At 35.1% G+C, this 19,338-nt stretch overlaps 1 pseudogene; it reads left to right on the forward strand.

The window, feature by feature from the left end:
- The first annotated feature begins 15,395 nt into the window (after positions 1-15,395).
- Positions 15,396-18,748, forward strand: LOC142615371 (uncharacterized; annotated as a pseudogene).
- The last annotated feature ends 590 nt before the right edge of the window (positions 18,749-19,338 follow it).

Below are 19,338 nucleotides of genomic sequence, written 5' to 3' on the forward strand. Positions count from 1 at the left end.
CACAGTTTTTTTGAATGAGGGCTTCATTGCCCCTCTACAATTCCAGATTAATATATTCATGATTGGGTTGGGGGAAGTGCGAGAATCAAAGAACGTTGGGGATGGATCCTCCCCTGTCTCCCTCAATTTCCATGCTTGCCTCAGCTCATTCCTCTCCTTGATCACACTTGGAAAGAGATTCACGGCATGCTTCAAAATCCCAAGTTGCGCTTGGTTGCTTAGGATGTTCAAAGTGCATGCAATGGTCGGCATCGAGAACTGGAGGAGCTTGAGTATGGGTAAGTTCCCCATTACCACCATCTCTATTGGTTGAACTAGAAGTATTTTCCTTTGTGCAATCACTAGTTCTAGATGAACCTTTTCCAAAGCACTCAGTGATTTTTCGCAGAGGTGCATTCAAGATTGCTTCCCTTGCTGCGCTGACGGAAAGCTTACTAGGGGTGGAAATTTTGGCCTGTCCATGAGGAAGTGCCAATATGGGTTTGGTGTGGTGATCCAAGCTTCGTCTTCCATTGGCAGAAACCCCAGACGAGCACTCACCTCTGTAAGTGGAAAAATATTTTTCCACGCCTCCATCGCTTCCACCTCGTACCAACCCATGATGTCTGATGGGTCTCTCTGAATTCCTTCTATTGTTTTGTCGCCTAATGGAATGACTTTCCCTTTGAGGTAGATCGCCCATTTTTCCGTCGCAGTCTCCATTTCCTTCAACACCAACTCCGAAATGAAAATTTTGGCTTAAAGGAGATACCTTTTGGCTTAAAGGAGATAACATACCTTCAGATGGGTTATACTTAGAGTTAGTGGGACATGTGTCAAGACCCCCACCATTGAGATTAACCATTCCACCATGGTTAAGAGAACTCTTACCCTGGGTCAGTTTAATGGGCCCATTTTTAGTCAAACCTGAGTCACCTTTTTTACCTTTTGTATTAGAGTAGTTTTTATGGGATTGGTTTGGTTGGAAATGGACCAGCCGTACCTCCCTTATTTCCTCCTCAGCATGTGATTTTCTCTTCCCACCCCTTCCTGTATCAGTTTGTGTGTCTCGAGATGATCTTGGCGTGTTCCAGTATTCAACCTCCACACTCCTACCAGTAGCCACAGTGGGAGACTTGCGTGTGCTGCCTTTGTTTCCATTGGCTTTGTGTTTTCTTTTCACTACCATCCAATCACCATACTTATCTGTCCCAACCATCCCTGACACATTGGCGTCGCTCCTAGCACTTACTTGGGGTCCGTCTGAACTAGCTCTGGAATTCTGCCGTTGTTCGCTGCCCACGGAGCCTTCAGGGGGTGAATCCAGCCTTTTGATAATCATCGAACAACCTTCTTCCTATGTCCTATGAGACCACAGGCAAAGCATATCTCATTGATGCCTTCATATTTTACGCCTTGGATCACCTTGCCAATCTTCACAGTTTTGATCAGAGGTTTATCCACATTGATTTGGACACAAATTCTGGCAAAACGCCCCCTCTCCCCATTAATTGTGTGTGAGTCAATCCTAAGTATAGGTCCAATGGTGCTACCAATCTTCTTAAGAATAGTGGGCTCGTAAAACTCAATAGGTAATTTGAGCAATCTGATCCAAACTGCAACAGAGGAACACATTACAGTAGAAGCCTCGAATTCGGGTTCCCATTGTCTAATGGCTAGGAATTGTTGACCCACAAACCATGGTCCTCCTATCATAACCTCATAAAGATCAGTTTTAAGATCAAATTTAACCAGGAAATGATCATGCTCAAGATCAATGATGTCCATTCTACCCACTAGTTTCCACATGGATCTCAGCCTAGATGACAAGTACATGTAACCCACATTTCTCCCAAAGATTTTCACAATAATGGACTTCCCCCAGGGTTCTCTAATTCTAAGTTTTTCCTCCTTGGAGAGTTTCAAAGCAATCATCCCCTCATAAAGAACTTCCTCTCCCTCATCAGACTCTATTTCCTCATCCATGGAAGCTTCGAATCCAAATGCTTGTACATATGCACCCGGAATAGTTCCCAACAGACGCTCTTTGTAGCTACCAGTGTATTGGACAAACCTCTCCTCCTTACCAAGTGCTTCCCCCGCGTGTTCACCCTGTGAATGGACATCTTTAAACTTCTTGGTGCTTCGTTCCAGCGTATCCTCCTCTTCAGTGCTCCTCTCTTGAGTCATTACTCCTTAGGGAAAGTTCCAGTTGAACTTTCTTAAAGGGAAAATAATTTACTTTGAAATAAATGGAGCATTCATTTTGAAGTAAAATATTTTCAAATATAAAATATTTGATTGAAAATGTTTTCCCTTTACCGTGTTTGGTTGCCAACATGTAAAATGAAAAATTTTCCTTCAATCACGAAAAACTCAAACTCAAAATTCTGAATAAATCAAACTTAAATTCTCTAATTTCAGTCAAAGCATAGCCATGAATCAAGGCAGAAATTCTTAAACCCAAAATTTTGATTTCTCTACAAACTCACCTAAATTCAAATTTATCTACAAACTCACCCAAACTCAAATTAGCTACCTAAAATTTTTTTTAAAAATTGATATAGGTAAAAACCCAGCAAGATTGAAACCCAGCAAACTCAGGTATTTAAAATCCTCTGTGTTTGTATTTAAAATACAATATGATTTCAATACTTCAAAGCCCAACCCAAGCTAATTCTTGCATTATTGCAACAAAGACTAGCTTTTGAACTGATATACCTTTATTGGAATTTCAAAACATGGAGGTATATTAAATTTTGGTTACCATATGTTCAACTTTTTTTACCTCATCAATACCCTTTATAGTTAGTAATTTATTTGAATTTTGCGAACCCTATATGCTCGGGCACACAGCTGCATGATAAAATGCCTAAAAGAGGTATTGTATCATGTTTGGAATTTCACCTCATTAATACCTCTTACACATAGTAATCTATTTGAATTATTGCGCCGGCTATCAGCTCTGATTTGATGATTGCAAGCTACATATTGTGTTCCGTAACACAATGATCAGCGGATGTTCACAAAATGTCATTTCAATCAAATATTGTGTCTTGCATAGATTGATCAAAGCATTGTCACCTATGCTGTAGATGACAGGTATTTCATAACTGTAAGTCCATAAATATCATAATTTCATTTAAATGTTAAAATTTTGTTATTAAATAAATGAATAGCAATAGTTATTTCATTTTAACTTCTTATATTGCATGCATTATTGATTCATATTCATAAAATAAAAACTTTAACACTTTAACATCTAAAGGAAATAAGGGTAGAACAATGGAAGAAAGGAACACTTGTGATGCATGTGGAAAACCCATAAGAAGGGATGAAAAACCAAGGCGAGTGAAGGACGGAATATCCTTCACTCTTACAAGCTCTCTATTATTAGAAAAACTTTGGTGTTACATATGACATTTTTCTTCCCAAAACCTCTCTTATTTCCTTACTCTCTTATACAAATTCTCTACCTCTTTTTCTCTCTCTCCTTTTTACCCTAATTGTTCAACAACATGTTCCTTTTATAGTATCAGGAATGTTGTTAGGTAAAACAAATAGGTTTCAAGTTCTCATTCCCCCCATTCAAACCCTAATACAGCTATTATACTATGCGATGGCTGGAGGAAAGAGGAAATTCGCAAGTGTTAGGGTATTAGGATGAAGGGCAGCTTTGCTACACTGTGAGGGACAAGTAATAGACAAGGAAAGGGACATTATGGGATCTAGGAGTGATGCATGTGTCCTCAGTAGTAGTCCAACCTAACTTCAGCCAATGGTAGATGTTGTACAACATTTAACCACCAGTAGTCACTATCCTCTTTTCACACTAGCACTAGGTGTCCATGCCAGGGTACGTATTTCACTCCTCCCAAGGGTGATCACGTTGTTGGCACGAGTCAGAAGTATTGCTTCCTTCACCAACATCCCCTTTTCTTTCCTCACTGCTTGCCCACGTGCAGAATCCGGATCCAACCATGTTAGCACGGTTGCTTACCTTGGTTGGTGTAACGTACACAAGGGTATGCATAGGTGTAGAGGATAATGATCCAAAGAGTGTCCATTTAATTATGTCATGATTTAAAGCGGAGTGAATTAAGGGTCTAGAATGTGTCAACTCATTTAAAGCCCAAATCGATTAAATGAGTTATAAGTTTTTAAATGAGCTAGCACAATCTAGACCCTAGATTCACTCCACTTTTAATTATAACCCTTAAATGGACATTCTCCTTTTCATTTGGAAATGGAAATATCCAAAATTCATCTAGGTCGGAGTTTTTTTAATCCAAAATGACTTTGTAAGTTGAGAAATTCCCAACTCATCCCGTATGTAGTGGGTTGTGCTTACATGTTTTATGCCTTGTAAAAATATATTAGGTTTTCTTTTTCTTTTCTATTCTTCTTTATATATATATATTGGTTTTCATCAACAATTTAATCAAATTTTCTTTTCATATATTATTAAAATTCACATCATATACCTAAATTGTATTTAATTTTTTTCAAATTCATCTAATTATCAAAATGCCAAAAGAAATCAAACTAAAAAAAAAAAGTATAATAAAGGTAATAGCATAAACTTATATGTGTGTATGAGAGAGATTGGGTTAGGTTAGGTCACATGAGTTGAAAAAAATATGTTATAATCCAAGTGTCCCATATGGATTAAGTATAAATTTAATTATATGTTTATAAACTCTTGGGCACCCTCCCCTTGCAAGCCAGTTTTCAAGGGTGAGTTCTACCTATGGATTCTTAATATTTGGTATCAGAGCCAACCACCACGTCAAGATGAATCCTAGAGGGATCGACCTCTAGGCTAGATTGAAATAACTAATAGGTGAGTGGAGTCGTCAAAAAGAGAAAGGGCTACCATCAAATCAGTGTCGATAAAGTAAGCCATTGTAGACGTCGATTGCAAAGCGTGGTGATATGTTATGATCTTAGTGTCCAACGTGGATTAAGTGTAAATTTAATCATGTGTTTATAAGCTCTTATACACCCTCTCCTTGCCAGCTAGTTTTCAAGAGTGAGTTCTACCATGGGTTCTTAACAAAATATCAACTTGAACTCGACCCAACCTAAGGTTCAAAATAAAATACTGACCCACCCCAATCTACAAAAACCAATTTGGGGTGTCGAGTTGGTGGATTGGATGCATATCTCTAGTCCCAAATTTCATCTACCACACTATTTGTGCATTGGTTTTTAAAAGTATCTCATGGATAATGAGTGAAATAATATGACCAAATGCTGGAACACAACTTCCTTATATCAAAGAAAAAAAATTAGGCTCTGAACTGTCAACAATTTTTTTTTTTAAGTTTGTCGAAATCACTTTTATAAATTGTTAGAGCATTAGTATCCGAGGTGTACAACCCCTCAAATGGCTATTTTAGAGCCCTTAAACAACAAAAGACCTCTTTATTCAGGTGTCTGTAGCTTAGAAAAATTTACGCACCAACTACAATAGAGTTCTATAAGTAAACTATCATTGTAGCAAGTATTATTTATTTTTAATCTTTTTTCTTTTCTCTTTCCTCTTTTCTTTGTCTCTATCTCTTTTCTCTCTCACTATTCTCGACTTTCTACCACCATCAAATTGGGTTGTAGGTGAGATCAAAATTATGGGTTAGGTGGTTGAAATTGAGTTGCTTATGGTTAGGTTGCAATGGTGATGATTTGGGTTTTCATGGTTTGCGATAGTGACGATTTTGGGTTCTAGTCTATGAGGTGGTTGATTGCGATGGTGGTGATGGTAGTAGGTTGCGGTTTTTGATTTGGGATTGCTTGGGGTTTGCTGAGGGTTTGATATAGGTTTGTTGATGGTTGGTACAAACTGATGGTTGTGGTGGTGATGGTGGTGGTGGTGGTGGTGGATTCTCGGTGGTGGTGGTTGGTTGGTTTTGATCTTAGTGATGGTGGCTAGTTTTATTTGAGTGAAGAGAGAAAGAGATGAAAAGGAAGAGAGATAAATTGCTATGGGTGAAGAGAGAGAGATGATGACAAAGAAAATTAAAGAGAGAGTGAAATGAATAAAAAATTGAATAGTGTTGAGTGTGATATGAAAAATAAGAAATGATATGTTAGGTGAGTTGTAAAATGATGTTTTTGTTGGGGTTTATGCCCCTAAAATCCAATTTATTGGCATGTCATAAATAATTAAATTGTTTAATTATATGAGACTATTTATAAATGAACTAATGAGACATTATCTTAGTCCATGAAATGTATTGTATGTGATTTATGTGATTTAGTCACAGAAGATGTAAATCACAAGTTCCTTGTAAACTCAAAATGTAGTTCGTAGTCGGTGATAAAATTGGGCGTTTCATCTGCGAAGACTATAACATATCAACTAAGATGATTTGTCTTGATCATGGAAATAGAGATTTCTAGTTGGTATGTTGATATGTTTTAAGAGTTAAGACATATTAAATTAGACCACTGTGAGATTTATTATTCTCATAATGACTATCAAATGAATAATAAATCTCACGACTTCTATTTACATAAATTTTTAATCTTGAAAGAATAATGGACCTGATCATGAGATGTAGGTTGCTTTGATATATCAGGAGTGAGATCTATTAGTTACAGTCAAAACCTTAGTATGTTAGGCAGCCGCATTTAGTGTTGATGGAACATGTATTCTCAAGATGGAACATGTATTCTCAAGATGGAATTCATAATCTCTTAACGGAGATACAAAATATTCCCTTGAGATAAGTTTAATGGGTTTGATTATTTAGAGAGTTGGGCTCAACCACTTTAGTAAGGAGTTACTAAAGTATATATTTATGGAATTAGATTTCATAAATATATGATGAATAACTTAAAAGATTAAATTGGGTACTCAAGGATTAAGATGTAGTCATCTTCAAAGTGGCAGTCTACATTCATGACTTTGTATTACTACGAATATTTTATGAAGGGATTGCATGTACAATAAAGTCTTGGGATATAATTTATAGATAAGGCCTAGAGTGCAACTATATTTATATAATGGTATTAAATATAGTTAATGGTAACTTTGGACTTGTCAAGAGTTGATAGAAAAGCCAAGACCCATTGGAGCTAGTGTCTTATTGGTCCCTTTTGGTCCCACTGCAAGCCACACACAAGAGCCCAATTGGATTGGCCCAAAAGGCTAGCCCAATTAGATAATCAGTTGCATATAAGGAGAGAAACATACAGAATTTCAAGTAGGGTTTTTCATAAGTCTTTTTCATTAGTGTTTTCATGAAGAACACACAAGGAATGAAATGGTTTGTATGTGAGTGTTGGACACTTTCCTATTCTCTCATTGGAAACTGATTGAGAGACCACACATCTTGGGCATTAAGTGGAATTGGAGTGAAGATTAAAAGTTTTCCCAAATATTTTTGATCTTCGGTTTTGAATTTCACCGCACTAAGGTACACTTTCTTGTTCTTAAATTCTAAAACTTACATAGTGCATGTTATCGATTATGTATGAAGTAGATCCGTTAAATTTCCGCTGCGTATGTTTTGTATGCGATACAAACATGTGATTTTCCAACAGCTTTAGTATCCATTTGGGAACAAAATTATCTATTTTTTTTTTTTGAAAGTATATACTTGTACCTTGAAAAAAGTGAAAAAAAAAGTGGAAAAAAGTGAGATTTTAAAAAGATGTTCTTAAAAGTTAAAAGCTAAAAATTGATGTTAATGCTAAAAGCTAATACCAAATAAATCTTAAAGTAGATAAAATAACTTTTTGGGTGTTAAAATAGTTTTTTTTTTAATTTAATTTTTAAACAAACCCAACTGTGAATGCTCTTATACACTTTTTATCTTTAAAAATAAATGTTTTGATTAGATGAAGAATGAAAATAAAGAAATTTTAATTAGGATAGATTTAGTATTATACTTGTACTAATATAAGATTTTTTTTTTCTTTCATTTCTTTTAGAAACATTTACACTCACACAAAAATTAGATAATGAAATTCCAACACAAAATATCACAAACTTCACTCAAAAGTCATGATAATTTTTAAAGGAAGGTAAAACAAGTTATACTGCACACAACACACTATCTCTATCTTAAATAATATAGGATATTATATAGTGTGAAAGATTTAATATATTAAAATACATAATTATGATATATAATAAAAATAAATATTAAATTTTATTTCAAATTACATGAAACTTTTTGGTAATATAATTAAGTGGAATTCGATTTTTAAATTATTAAAAAATTGGAAAATAAAGTAGGCAAAACTTAGGTAGAGTACCTTAGATGCAGTACATTAAATTCCTCAATTAAATTCAAACTTATGATTAAATTGACAAATGAAATATAAACAATGTTTTGTTTTCCAAGGACAATTAAATTCAATACAACCTTGTGTTTGAATTTAATTAGAGATATATTAAAGTTAATCGAAGAAACTAATTTTCTGCACATAAAGGTACTATATGATGATGCACAGAAAATCAATAGGCTGAATGCTCTGGGCTTCAATGGCCTGAAAAGAAAAAAGACACAAGAATCAAAGGAGACCAGGGTGAACTAGCTAAGAACCCTCCGATGCTTAAGTTAGTTTTTTTTTTTTCTAGAACTCAAGAATTCCCACTTTTTAGGAGCAATCAGAACTTACCTTTATTTGGTGTAGATGAGTCCTTATATAGTAAATCTTGGGGCGGTTACTTGTTTAATAACTTCCCCAATATTTGTGAAAATTAGAAAGTTCAGACTTAACTTTCACAACTGCTATAGAAGTTAGGATGTTCAATCTTATCCTCTACAATTGCCATTGGGAGTTAAGTACAAGGATTTTGCTTATGTTTCAAAATAGTAACACGTGGTCCGAATTACAAGCTGTTGTAGATAAATCCATCTCTTGGAAATTTCCTAAGTGTTGGAGGGTCGTCCTTGTACTTTCCTGATGGACAACCCTCACATCCATGGATGACCTTCTGATCATGGACGACCTTCTTGTGCTGGGCTGATCTCTGGCTCTAGACGACTCTTATGGACGAATTGGAGATAGTTTTGATTTTTCGTTTCCCATCACTATACATCTGTACTTAAGTTTAAGCATGTCTACAACTTGCATAAACTTTTGATTTTTATTTAAAATAGAATTTTATAATAACATAAATCATGCAATATAGTATTGTATTAAAAAATGAAATTTAATAAGACAATTAGAGACCTAAGTATTTATTTATTTTTAAATATTTATCAGTTAAGTTAATTGGAACCTAAGTATTTACTTTTTAAAAAATATTAAAGAACACTAATTTATTTATAAAGAAAAAAAAAGAACTAAAGAACACTGACATTAATGTCCATAAAATAAAAACATTAACAATAATGAACCAACTTATATATAGCATCTCATCTATATAAAAAAATAATTAAAAAAGCTAATTATATAGCATCACTCATGTAAGTGCACAATTGCACCTGGACCCAAAGATTATTATGGGCTCTGTAAGTGCACAATTGCACCTGGACCCAAAGACAACTACGGGCTCAGGCCCAATGAGCCTTAGACAATAAAATTTGTAGAGCGTGGGTTTGAAACCTAGATTAGAAGTGCTGAGAACTTACTAACGGGCTAAGTGTTACAAACACAGGTAGATAACAAAAAATAACAGAAAATAGGCCTCCTCGGACGTTAGCCGAGGACCACTTCTGTATTATTGCTATTTCTTCCTTAAAAGTTACAATTCTTAGTCTCTTTCTTTGTTGCTGATCCCCCCCTTTTTCTCTGGCCTCCACCCCCCTTAAATACTTCCTTCCCTGATACTTTTTAGACAGTGACTAGAAGTTTCAGCCTTACTGTTCAAGGGTCACCTCCCCATTAATGCGGCCAGGGAGGTAGATGCAGAGCCTTTAATGCGGAGGTGGCAGCCTTTGCACTTGATATTTTCTTTAACACTGGTGCATCTAGAGGGTTCAGGGTATCCCCTTTTAACCATTAGTCTTTCCAGAGTTATACCTTGACCTTCATAATGAAGTTTTGAGTTCTCTTGGATTTGTCCGCAGAGAAGCTCGTTCTCGGCTGTACCCTCGGATCCTCGGCGTATGGGCCAATTCATAGAACTTAATTCTGGAGTAGGTCGGCCCTCCATGCTACAGTCCAAAGGCCCATATGCCCACTTGGGTCCTTTTACCCCCCACAGGCTCAGGCCTAATGAGCCTTAAACAATGAAATTTGTAAAGTGTGGACTTGAAATCTAGATTAGAAGTACTGAGAACTTGATAGCGGGCTATAGGGTGCAAACACTTGTAAATGATGAATGATAATTGCAAATGGACCTCCTCGGACGTGAGCCGAGGATTACTTCTGTATTATTTCTCTTTCTTTCTTAGAGATTACAATTCTTAATTTCTTTTTTAGTTACAGACTGATCCCCTTTTCTTTGGCCTTCACCCCCCTTAAATACTTTCTTTCCTGATGCTTTATCCACGTGTTGCTCAAACCCCCTCCCCCTAGATATTTCTTCTCTCAGTGCCTTTGAATAGTGACCAGAAGTTTCAGTTCTACTGTTCAGGGGTCACTTCCCCCATTAATGCGGCCAGGGAGGTAGGTGTTAAGTCTTTAATGTGGAGGTGGCAGCCTTTACTCTTGATATTTTTCTAACACCGGTGTATCTAGAAGGTTCAGGGTTTCCCCCTTTTAACCAATAGTCTTTCCAGAATTCTGCTTTGACCTTCGTAGTGAATCTCCGAGTTCTCTTGTGTCTGTCCGAGGAGGAACTCACCCTCGGATGTGTCCTCGGACCCTCGGCATATGGGCCGATTCGCAGTGCTAACAAATTCTTAGCTCAAGGACAGACCGGCCCTCCTTGCTAGAGCCCAAAGGCCCAAATGCCCGCTTGGGTCCTTTTACTCCCCACAACTCATATAAATAAAATTAGATTACGTAGTAAGACTTGAAATACAAGGTTTAGTATTCAAATAAAAAGGAATTCAATATTTGTTTTAAGTTAATACAGGATTTATTCTTTCTCAAAAAAATCAAGATTTATTTTACTATAAAAAAAAAAAAACCAAAAGATTTTGTTTTTATTTTTTACTCAAACAATAAAGAACATGTAGGCCCGTGGGTAAAATGAACCAAACCCAAGGGCTCAATGCCATTGGTGGTTGTTATAGGTAGACATGGCAAAATAGGTCAAAATTTACTGACCTGAAAAATACCTGACCTGAATCCGAATTTTTTGACCTAAATCAAAATGGGTTGACCTATGACTTGAACCATTTTTTAAAACTTTTTTTTTTGTAAAAATAATAATAAAATTAAGACAATATTGATTTAATTGTTAATTGTGAGCTTTATAGTGCACGAGTCAAACTCAATTGGCAATATATAATAGATATTATTATTATTATTAATTTTTTATAAAAAAATCAAAATTTTAACATTTTTTTTGGGATAACGCAATTCAAATATATATATATATATATATATATATATATATATTTAACATCATTTAGATATAATGGCTTTAAGTAAACAATTGAGACCTTTACATAATAGCAAGCAAACGAATTGAAAGATGAATGGTTGAGTTATTCTGTAATAAGTAAAGATTTTTAGATATCAAATAACAAAGTACATGTCAAGATAATCTAGCTACGGTAAAATTAAAAACATGTATTTAAAATTATAGACATGTCAGGATAATCTGGCAATGGTAAAGTTAAAAACATGTATTTAAAATTATAGACATGTATAAGAAACATTCATAAGTGCGAAAAGATTGAAGCCAAAGCATATCAATGCCATAAACTCCACATGTCATTGCCTTGCCATCCACTTTTTACTACTTATCAAATTTTGTTTATGAGATAATTTTTCTTTACATGATAATAGGTAAAAAGAGGAAAAAAGAAAAAGATATATCTTATTTACTTACTACAATAAATTTGTAAAATTGTGTTCCTTTTTAAAATCCTACTAACTCACGTTTCTTATCCGCTTACTTTTTCAGTAAAAAAAAAAAAAAAAACTATTTATTAGTTATCATATACGTGTTATTCTCACAACTTCCCACAATCATTTGCTATAAAAATTATAACAACAAAAATTGTGATAATTTTTAGCGTTTACCAACGCAAACTCCCAATAAGGAGAAGAAAGTACTCTATGAGAAGAAAATGGTAGATTATGTCAAACAAAGAAAAAAGAAAAGTAATGGGATTTAACAATTTTTGTGGGCGTCTGTCTCAAATTTTATGATTATTTTAGAATGTGAGTTTTAGGACTTTTGAATTTTTTTGTTGATATCTATTTTTTTTGGTTGGGTTTGCTTCTTCTTTCTATTTTACAATATTGATGCAATAAAAATTTAGGTTAAAATACAAAACTTACCCTCTAAGTTTCACCACTTTTCATTTCTGTCATCTAAGTTTGCATTTTGTCATTTTCGTCCTCGAAGTTTCAATCCTCCTTAATTCAGTCCTCCATTAATATTCCGTCCATAACTACTGTTAACTTGTCCAAAAACAATGTTGTTTTGCCCTTTATTTAATATTTAATTATTTATTTCTTAATTAAAAAAATGTTACCTAAAAAAAAAAACCCACTCCATCCCCCATCTGAAAAACATGAACCATTTGAAGAATAAGAAATAGAAACCCCACTACCCACTCCTAGCCTAACTGCCTAACCCATCAATAATTGAGATCGAGAGGGAGAAAGTGAGACCGAGAGGGAGAGTGAGAGGTCAAGAGACCAAGAGGGAGAGAAGGTATTCTAGCAGCTCTGCTTTTGGTGTACTTGGCAGCTTGGCTATGTCCAATCCTCAATGGCTCCACTCCAAGAGATGTACTCGACTCCAGCCGAAATACCTCCTCTCCCTCTTGGTTTCTCAATGCAACACTTGTGTTCTCCGCCACTAGAGTCAGACTCACGGAGGCTAGATTACCTTGGGTGCTTGAGCATCACTAAATTGAGTACTTGGGTTTAGTCCGAGTCTATAGTGTTCTTTAACTTGATTGTAGAGTGGATTACTTGGTTCATTTTAGGTCGAAGGAAGAGCCTTTCTGCTAGGGTTAGACGTTCATCAATTTGTCACTTCCTCCCACATGATCTCATGGTATTAAAGCCTTCCTGGGTTCCTCTAATTTTTTTTTTAATTAATGTTTTTCTCTAAAATTAAGAAAAATAAATAAAAAGTTAACAGCAGAAATTAACAGCATATTAACAAAGGACTTAATTGAAAAGGAATGAAACTTAGAGAACTGAAATGACAAAACTCAAACTTAAAGGACTAAAATGAAAAATTGTGAAACTTAGAGGGCGTGTTTTGTATTTTGGCCAAAATTTATCTTTAAAGTTTTTTCAGGCTTTCTCTCATGGGGAAATTTTTCATCTTTTTTTAGCCAATTTTTGCAATTTACTTATTTGTGTATTCACTTTATGTGTGTATGTATATATATGTGATTACTTTATAGTTTGAAAATTATTAATCTTTAGAAGAAAAAAAATAGAAGAGCCTTCGAGCACGTGTGTGAGCATGTGCATAAAGACTAGTAGAAGATTATGAATGCTTAGACCTATTTTTTAACAATTTATATCCAAAATAAACGGTTTTTTAAAATAAATTATAATATTTTTTAGAGTATATACTATTTAGCAATGACCTGATATTTATAAAAGAGATCATATATAAATAAGTAAACAATCAAACTTTTATGTATATTCTCAAATTGAAACGGAGTGCCAACCACAATTGATAATAGATTACAAAATTATTTTTTAAGATCGTAAATTTTTTATATGTTTTTATTCTTTTTCAAATTAGCTATCCAACAAGGCATCTGTAATTTTGTTTTATATTTTGGGATGTTGATATTGTGTAGAAATGAAATTTATGTATTTGTTATACTATCCTTTGTGTTATTTTTTTTTGGTTAGTAATTTTAGGATGTGTATAATTTTAAATATATTAAACAAATATTAATTTGTTTAGCTGTACTCATTTTAATATAAGTGGTGAATTCAAAATAATGCGTTTTACATCAACTAATTACTTTTTTTTTTATACAAGATAGAATTTCTACTCTAACCAAATCTAAGTGTATATGTGTGTGAAGCTCTCTCTTGGAGACTTGAACCTCGGCTCTTACCCCCACACCCCACAAATACTTATACTCATGAAGTGACCAATGCATCAAGAGTGTGCGGTGGTAACTAATTACTTTTCAAAGGGTCGTTCTACAGTACCCAAAAAAAAAAGGGGTACGGTACCCCTAAATCTGAACCCTTCATTTAGTACTGTTTTAATCTTGACCATTTGATGTAATTTTAATGGTTTTGGTTACCGGTTCAACAGGTTTATATATATACCAAAAGTTACAACATTCATCAAACTTTTCTCTCTCACGTTTGCTTCTCTTGTCTCTGCTTGCTCTGTCTCAGTTTGCCTCTCTAAGAGCATCCACATCAGTGGATGGATAAGTGTGTATAAATGTGCAAAATGAGAAAAAAATCATTAATTTTACACATTTTGAGCAAAAAAGCCTCTACATCAGTACCTCTAAACTCATCTAAACTCATCTATATGATACACTTTGCTACAGTACCGTGTAAATTTACACGGGTACTGTAGCAGGTGTATTTGATTTTTTTTTAATTGTTTTTTCTCTCTCCTCCCAACTGACTCTCACCTCCCTCTCTCTCTCTCTCTCTCTCTCTCTCTCTCTCTCTCTTAGACATAGCACAACTCTCTCTTTCTCTCATCTCATCCATTTTTTTCCTCTAGCCGCCGATCGCCATCGCCGCCGATAAGAACAAGGTTGAGCAAGCCGAGTCGCCGGACGGCCATCGCGAGGAGGTGGCAGTGCTGCGAGGCGTCGATCTTGCTCCGATTCGTTGGTTGTTTTTTTTTTTTTTTTTTTTTTTCTCTGGTGTGGGTGAGGCTCGACGGATCGGTGGGTTTGTTGAAGGGTGGCTGATCGGTGGGCGATGAATGGGTTTGGGTGTGGGCGAGGCTCGACAGATCGGGTTTGTTGAATGAGTTTGTTGAATGGGTGAGGCTCGACGGATCGAGTTTGGCTCGATGAATGGGTTTGTTGAAGGATCTTGCCGCCGATTTTGTTCGATGAATGGGTTTGTTGAAGACTGGCTCGCCGGAGAAGACGTAGTGAGGGAGGGAAAGTGGCTCGCCGGAGAATACGCAGTGAGGGAGGGAAAGTGACTCGCCGGAGAAGACGCAGTGAGGGAGTGGCTCGCCGGTGAAGATGCAGTGAGGGAGGAAAGAAATAATAAAAAATGTAAAAAGATGGAATATTTTATTGAATAAATGTGTAGAATAGATAAACTGATGTGGGGGTTTTGTAAAAATGAAGGTGTAAAATAGAAAAAGTAGGTTTTTTCATGTAAAATAGACAAAAAATTTAAACGAGCTGATGTGGATGCTCTAAGCAGAACCCTCAAATCACAGCTAAAACCATACAAGAACCAGACAGCCGCAACCGCACACCCACAACCTCAAATCGGCGGCGCTTCTTCTCATCCAATCCAACTCAGAGGTGCTTCAACTCTTCCCGTACGACTCGGCGGCGCTTCTTTTCTACCATTCTAAATCGGCAGAAGCAACCACAATCTTTAGGTTCTCTCTTTACATATGATTAACTCTGATATGGGTTTATATTATTTCTCTAAACTTTGTGGGTTTATGCTATTATTGTTTTGTTTGAGTTTTGGTTCTTATATATTTGACAAATTAATCTTTACACCGAAGGGCTTGACAGTCCACCATCTTCAGGTTTGGGTTGAAGACTTACCTGGGGACATTATCCCCCTTGCTCTGTTTGATGTTCATAGTTTTCTTATGTTTTAATAATTGTAAAATTCTCAACGATATAAATTTATTATGTTCGGTAACTTAATTTTGCAAGTAACTTATTCCTCAAAAAGATGCTCAAATTATTTTGTTTCTTACAGCTTGATCTAAAAACTTCATCCGTTGCAATGTGTTTCTTACGGGCCAAATCCCCTGAGCAACGGGCAGCTATTGACTTGGACAATGGACACCCACTACTCAGAGGTAAAAGATGCTCTCAGTTCTGTCCAGAGTTTTGCTATTTATGTATTTGGATGTTCAACTGGTGAAAAGAACTGTTTTATTTGAACATTTAGTGGAAGATAATCTTGATATTCGTTTTACAATTTTTTTTGCACTGGTTTATTTTCACTTATTCTAAACTAGAAATACACTTCCATTCTTTTTGTGGTTAACTCGTACAATTTCGCTTTATCTACAATCTGCAGGAATATCTTGAAGAATGTAATGGACCTAACACAAGAAGAGCAATTTTATGTCAAGTAAGAAATGTTAAAAGCTTATCACTTCTCAATTGCGTTCATTTAACTATTTGTTGTAATTTTTTGAAAATATCACCTAGAAGTATTGAGGTTAAACATAGAATTGGATTTTCTATTAACGGAAAATCATTCTCAATTAATTGTTCATAGACTTTACATTATGATGTCCCTAACTTGACCTACAACCTTTGTGCTGCAGGAATATGTAAAAGGTATATCAGCAACTGGAATGCAGTCTAACTATGGTTTTGAGGGTCAACTTAATGCTTGCTGGATCCATAAAATGACACGAACAGAAATTGAATTGATCTGTTCAGCTGGATTTCTTGTTTCAGTCATTCATGGCAGGTGTGCAGGCATAGTTTCTGTATTAATTAAACAGTGCTTGGTCACAAAATATTTTCTCAACTCTATTTCTTATTGCACTTGAGCATAGTTGTTATGTTCTGTGATATGTATCAAGATAATATTCTTTTGTACAATGAGTAATAAGCAGATCTTGCAAACTCAATTTTTAAAGCTTCAGAAAGGATAAATTTTAGAACATTTTACCATTTAATTTCATTGATTCAGGATTTCCACTCAAGACTTTGTTTGTGAATGTGTAGGCATGATATAATTGCTCAAATATATTATGCAAGGAGACTTGCAGAGAAGCTGCATCCTGTTGCTAGAATGATAGAACTTCATGGAGGTCATCTAGTGAGCCATGAGAGGACCGAAGAGGTACATTTTTCATCTATAATTGATTTGATTACAATAAAGCAGCTCATTGGATTATGGCATGGTGAAAATCTATGATGAAAGGATTTAAATAATCGGTGCTTAATAATAATAATTATTATTACTATTATTAGTGCTTCTTGAAATCTATGACCGTGACTTGATTGGACCATAGTTTACAAGGAGAACAGAACCTAAAAACTTTTCTTTTCCCTTCTATTTTTGGTCAATCAAGCAATTCTTGAATTAATCAAGGCATCAGAAGTGAGTATCAATCCTAATGAATGGACTAATTTGCCAAAGAAAAAGTCTGGTAAGTATTCCACATTGAAGACAAAAGCCTCTCTTTCTTCCTTTGATTGGATTGACATCATGACCTTTAGCTGTAGCTCAGGAGTCATTATCCAATACTATCAGAGCACCACGATCCCTACTTACATAAAATAGGGCTTTGCATGTGAGTTCACAGATAGGAGTAGGACAGATATGCATGTAAATAGGAAGTATAGTGCTGTAGGAGTGCCCAATAATTCCTTATAGCACTTAGAAAGTTAGAAGTACATTCTAGTTTTAGCCCTACAGCCATTGCATATCAATATTGTGGATAAAGTGATCTGGAAATATAACCTAATGTCAGGAAATTCACTGCACTGGAATTTCTTAACTATAACTATAATTCTAGATTTCAGTATGCTGTGATAAAACTAGCTCAACTGCTAACCAGGGTCATTGCTCGGAGTATACCATAATAAGAGCTTATCCATCATAGCTTCAGGGTGTAACTGAGTTGCACTAAGACGAGCTATGTTTTATGATATTGAATGTTGGGCTATTAATAAGTAACAATTTCATAAAATGAGACTTTTTGTTGTTGTATCTCATAAAATTAACCTCAATAGACTAGTTGACCAACTTTTGATGAATCTAACTACTAACCAAAACACTGTTGTTACTTAAATCATAAGTAACAAACTAACAATAACCAAATCACACGTGCAGTATAAAATTCTACATTCTATTTTGAAATCATGTGTTGATACGTGTTGCTTTTTTTTTCCCTGCAGGGTGGATAGTGCCAAGGGTGACATTAATCAGAATAAACACAGAGGGAGGAAGCAATATCTCTATCATGCTTTATGTTCTATCAAGACTGAATATTTTCCTGTTATACCTTTTTGGTCTCATTGTTTTGGCATTTGAGTATGGACGACGGGTTCTAAAAAGTTTAAAACCAGTTAAAGTTGGACCTTCCCTTGCATTAGATGATAGTCAATGAACCCATGTTTTTTCTGGTAATCCTCCACTCCAATTTTTCCTTTTTTGGTCATTCTCTCTTTTCTTGATTAAGAGCATAAATAAGAGAAGCTAAACATTTCTTTTCCTTCTTTGTAGGGCCTTATTGGTATGTCACCCTTCCATTACCTCATATACCATAACAAGTGATGAATCCTGAATACACAGGATTCATAAAACGATTTTTTTAACAAAAGATGAGAGGCTGACAATCCGGCCATTCAGATTTTCAAAGCGATTGGAGGCAAAAAAGGTGGGAGATTGGGGCAGTCAATATTTAGGCAAATACCTCTCCCCTGCTATCGATTCCTGTTTAATTTTTTATACTTGCAAAAGATAATGTAACAAATCCCCTTGTGCCTAATCTTCAACAAACTCAATACCCTTTTGAGTGGCAATTTATAATAAATAAATAAAAAAGGCTTCTTGACTCCTTTGTTTAAAAATCCCTCTGCTTCTTGACCCTTGAGATACAGAATAATCATGGTTTTGGAATCTCAAAGGCATAGGTGCAACTATAAGTTAATTACAAAGAAAGCTTCCCAAGGTTGCTGGAACATTTTTTATTTTTATAATTCGATAATCGTGGGAAAGGGGAATTAAACCATGTATGTTTCTAGTGGAAACACCATGAAATGCTAGTTAAACTAATAGTCATGTTGGAACTTTGAAATGGACGAGTACCAAACCTACATATTGAAATGCAGCTGTCACTTGTCACAGAAAATAATGAAATTTCAAACAGCTCTAAAGTGCCCAGCAGGGGCTGTACTAGATGGAACCCAAACATAAAAAGAAAGGTCTTCTAATCAAAATTTAATAGCATTTTGGGATTTGACCCCAATGATTATAAGCTTCCCTTTAAAAAAAAACTTGGGGGAAAAGTTTAGATCAACAACTTTCTCTAGAGTATTATGGAATGTGATTTTGATTTATGACGTATCAGATGCATGTATATAACAATAGCTTACCCATATAAAAATAAAAAAATTCCAAAGAAGTCCAAAATTCAAGAGCTGGAAC

The sequence above is a fragment of the Castanea sativa genome, chromosome 11 (assembly GCF_040712315.1).
Source record: "Castanea sativa cultivar Marrone di Chiusa Pesio chromosome 11, ASM4071231v1".
Taxonomy (NCBI): domain Eukaryota; kingdom Viridiplantae; phylum Streptophyta; class Magnoliopsida; order Fagales; family Fagaceae; genus Castanea; species Castanea sativa.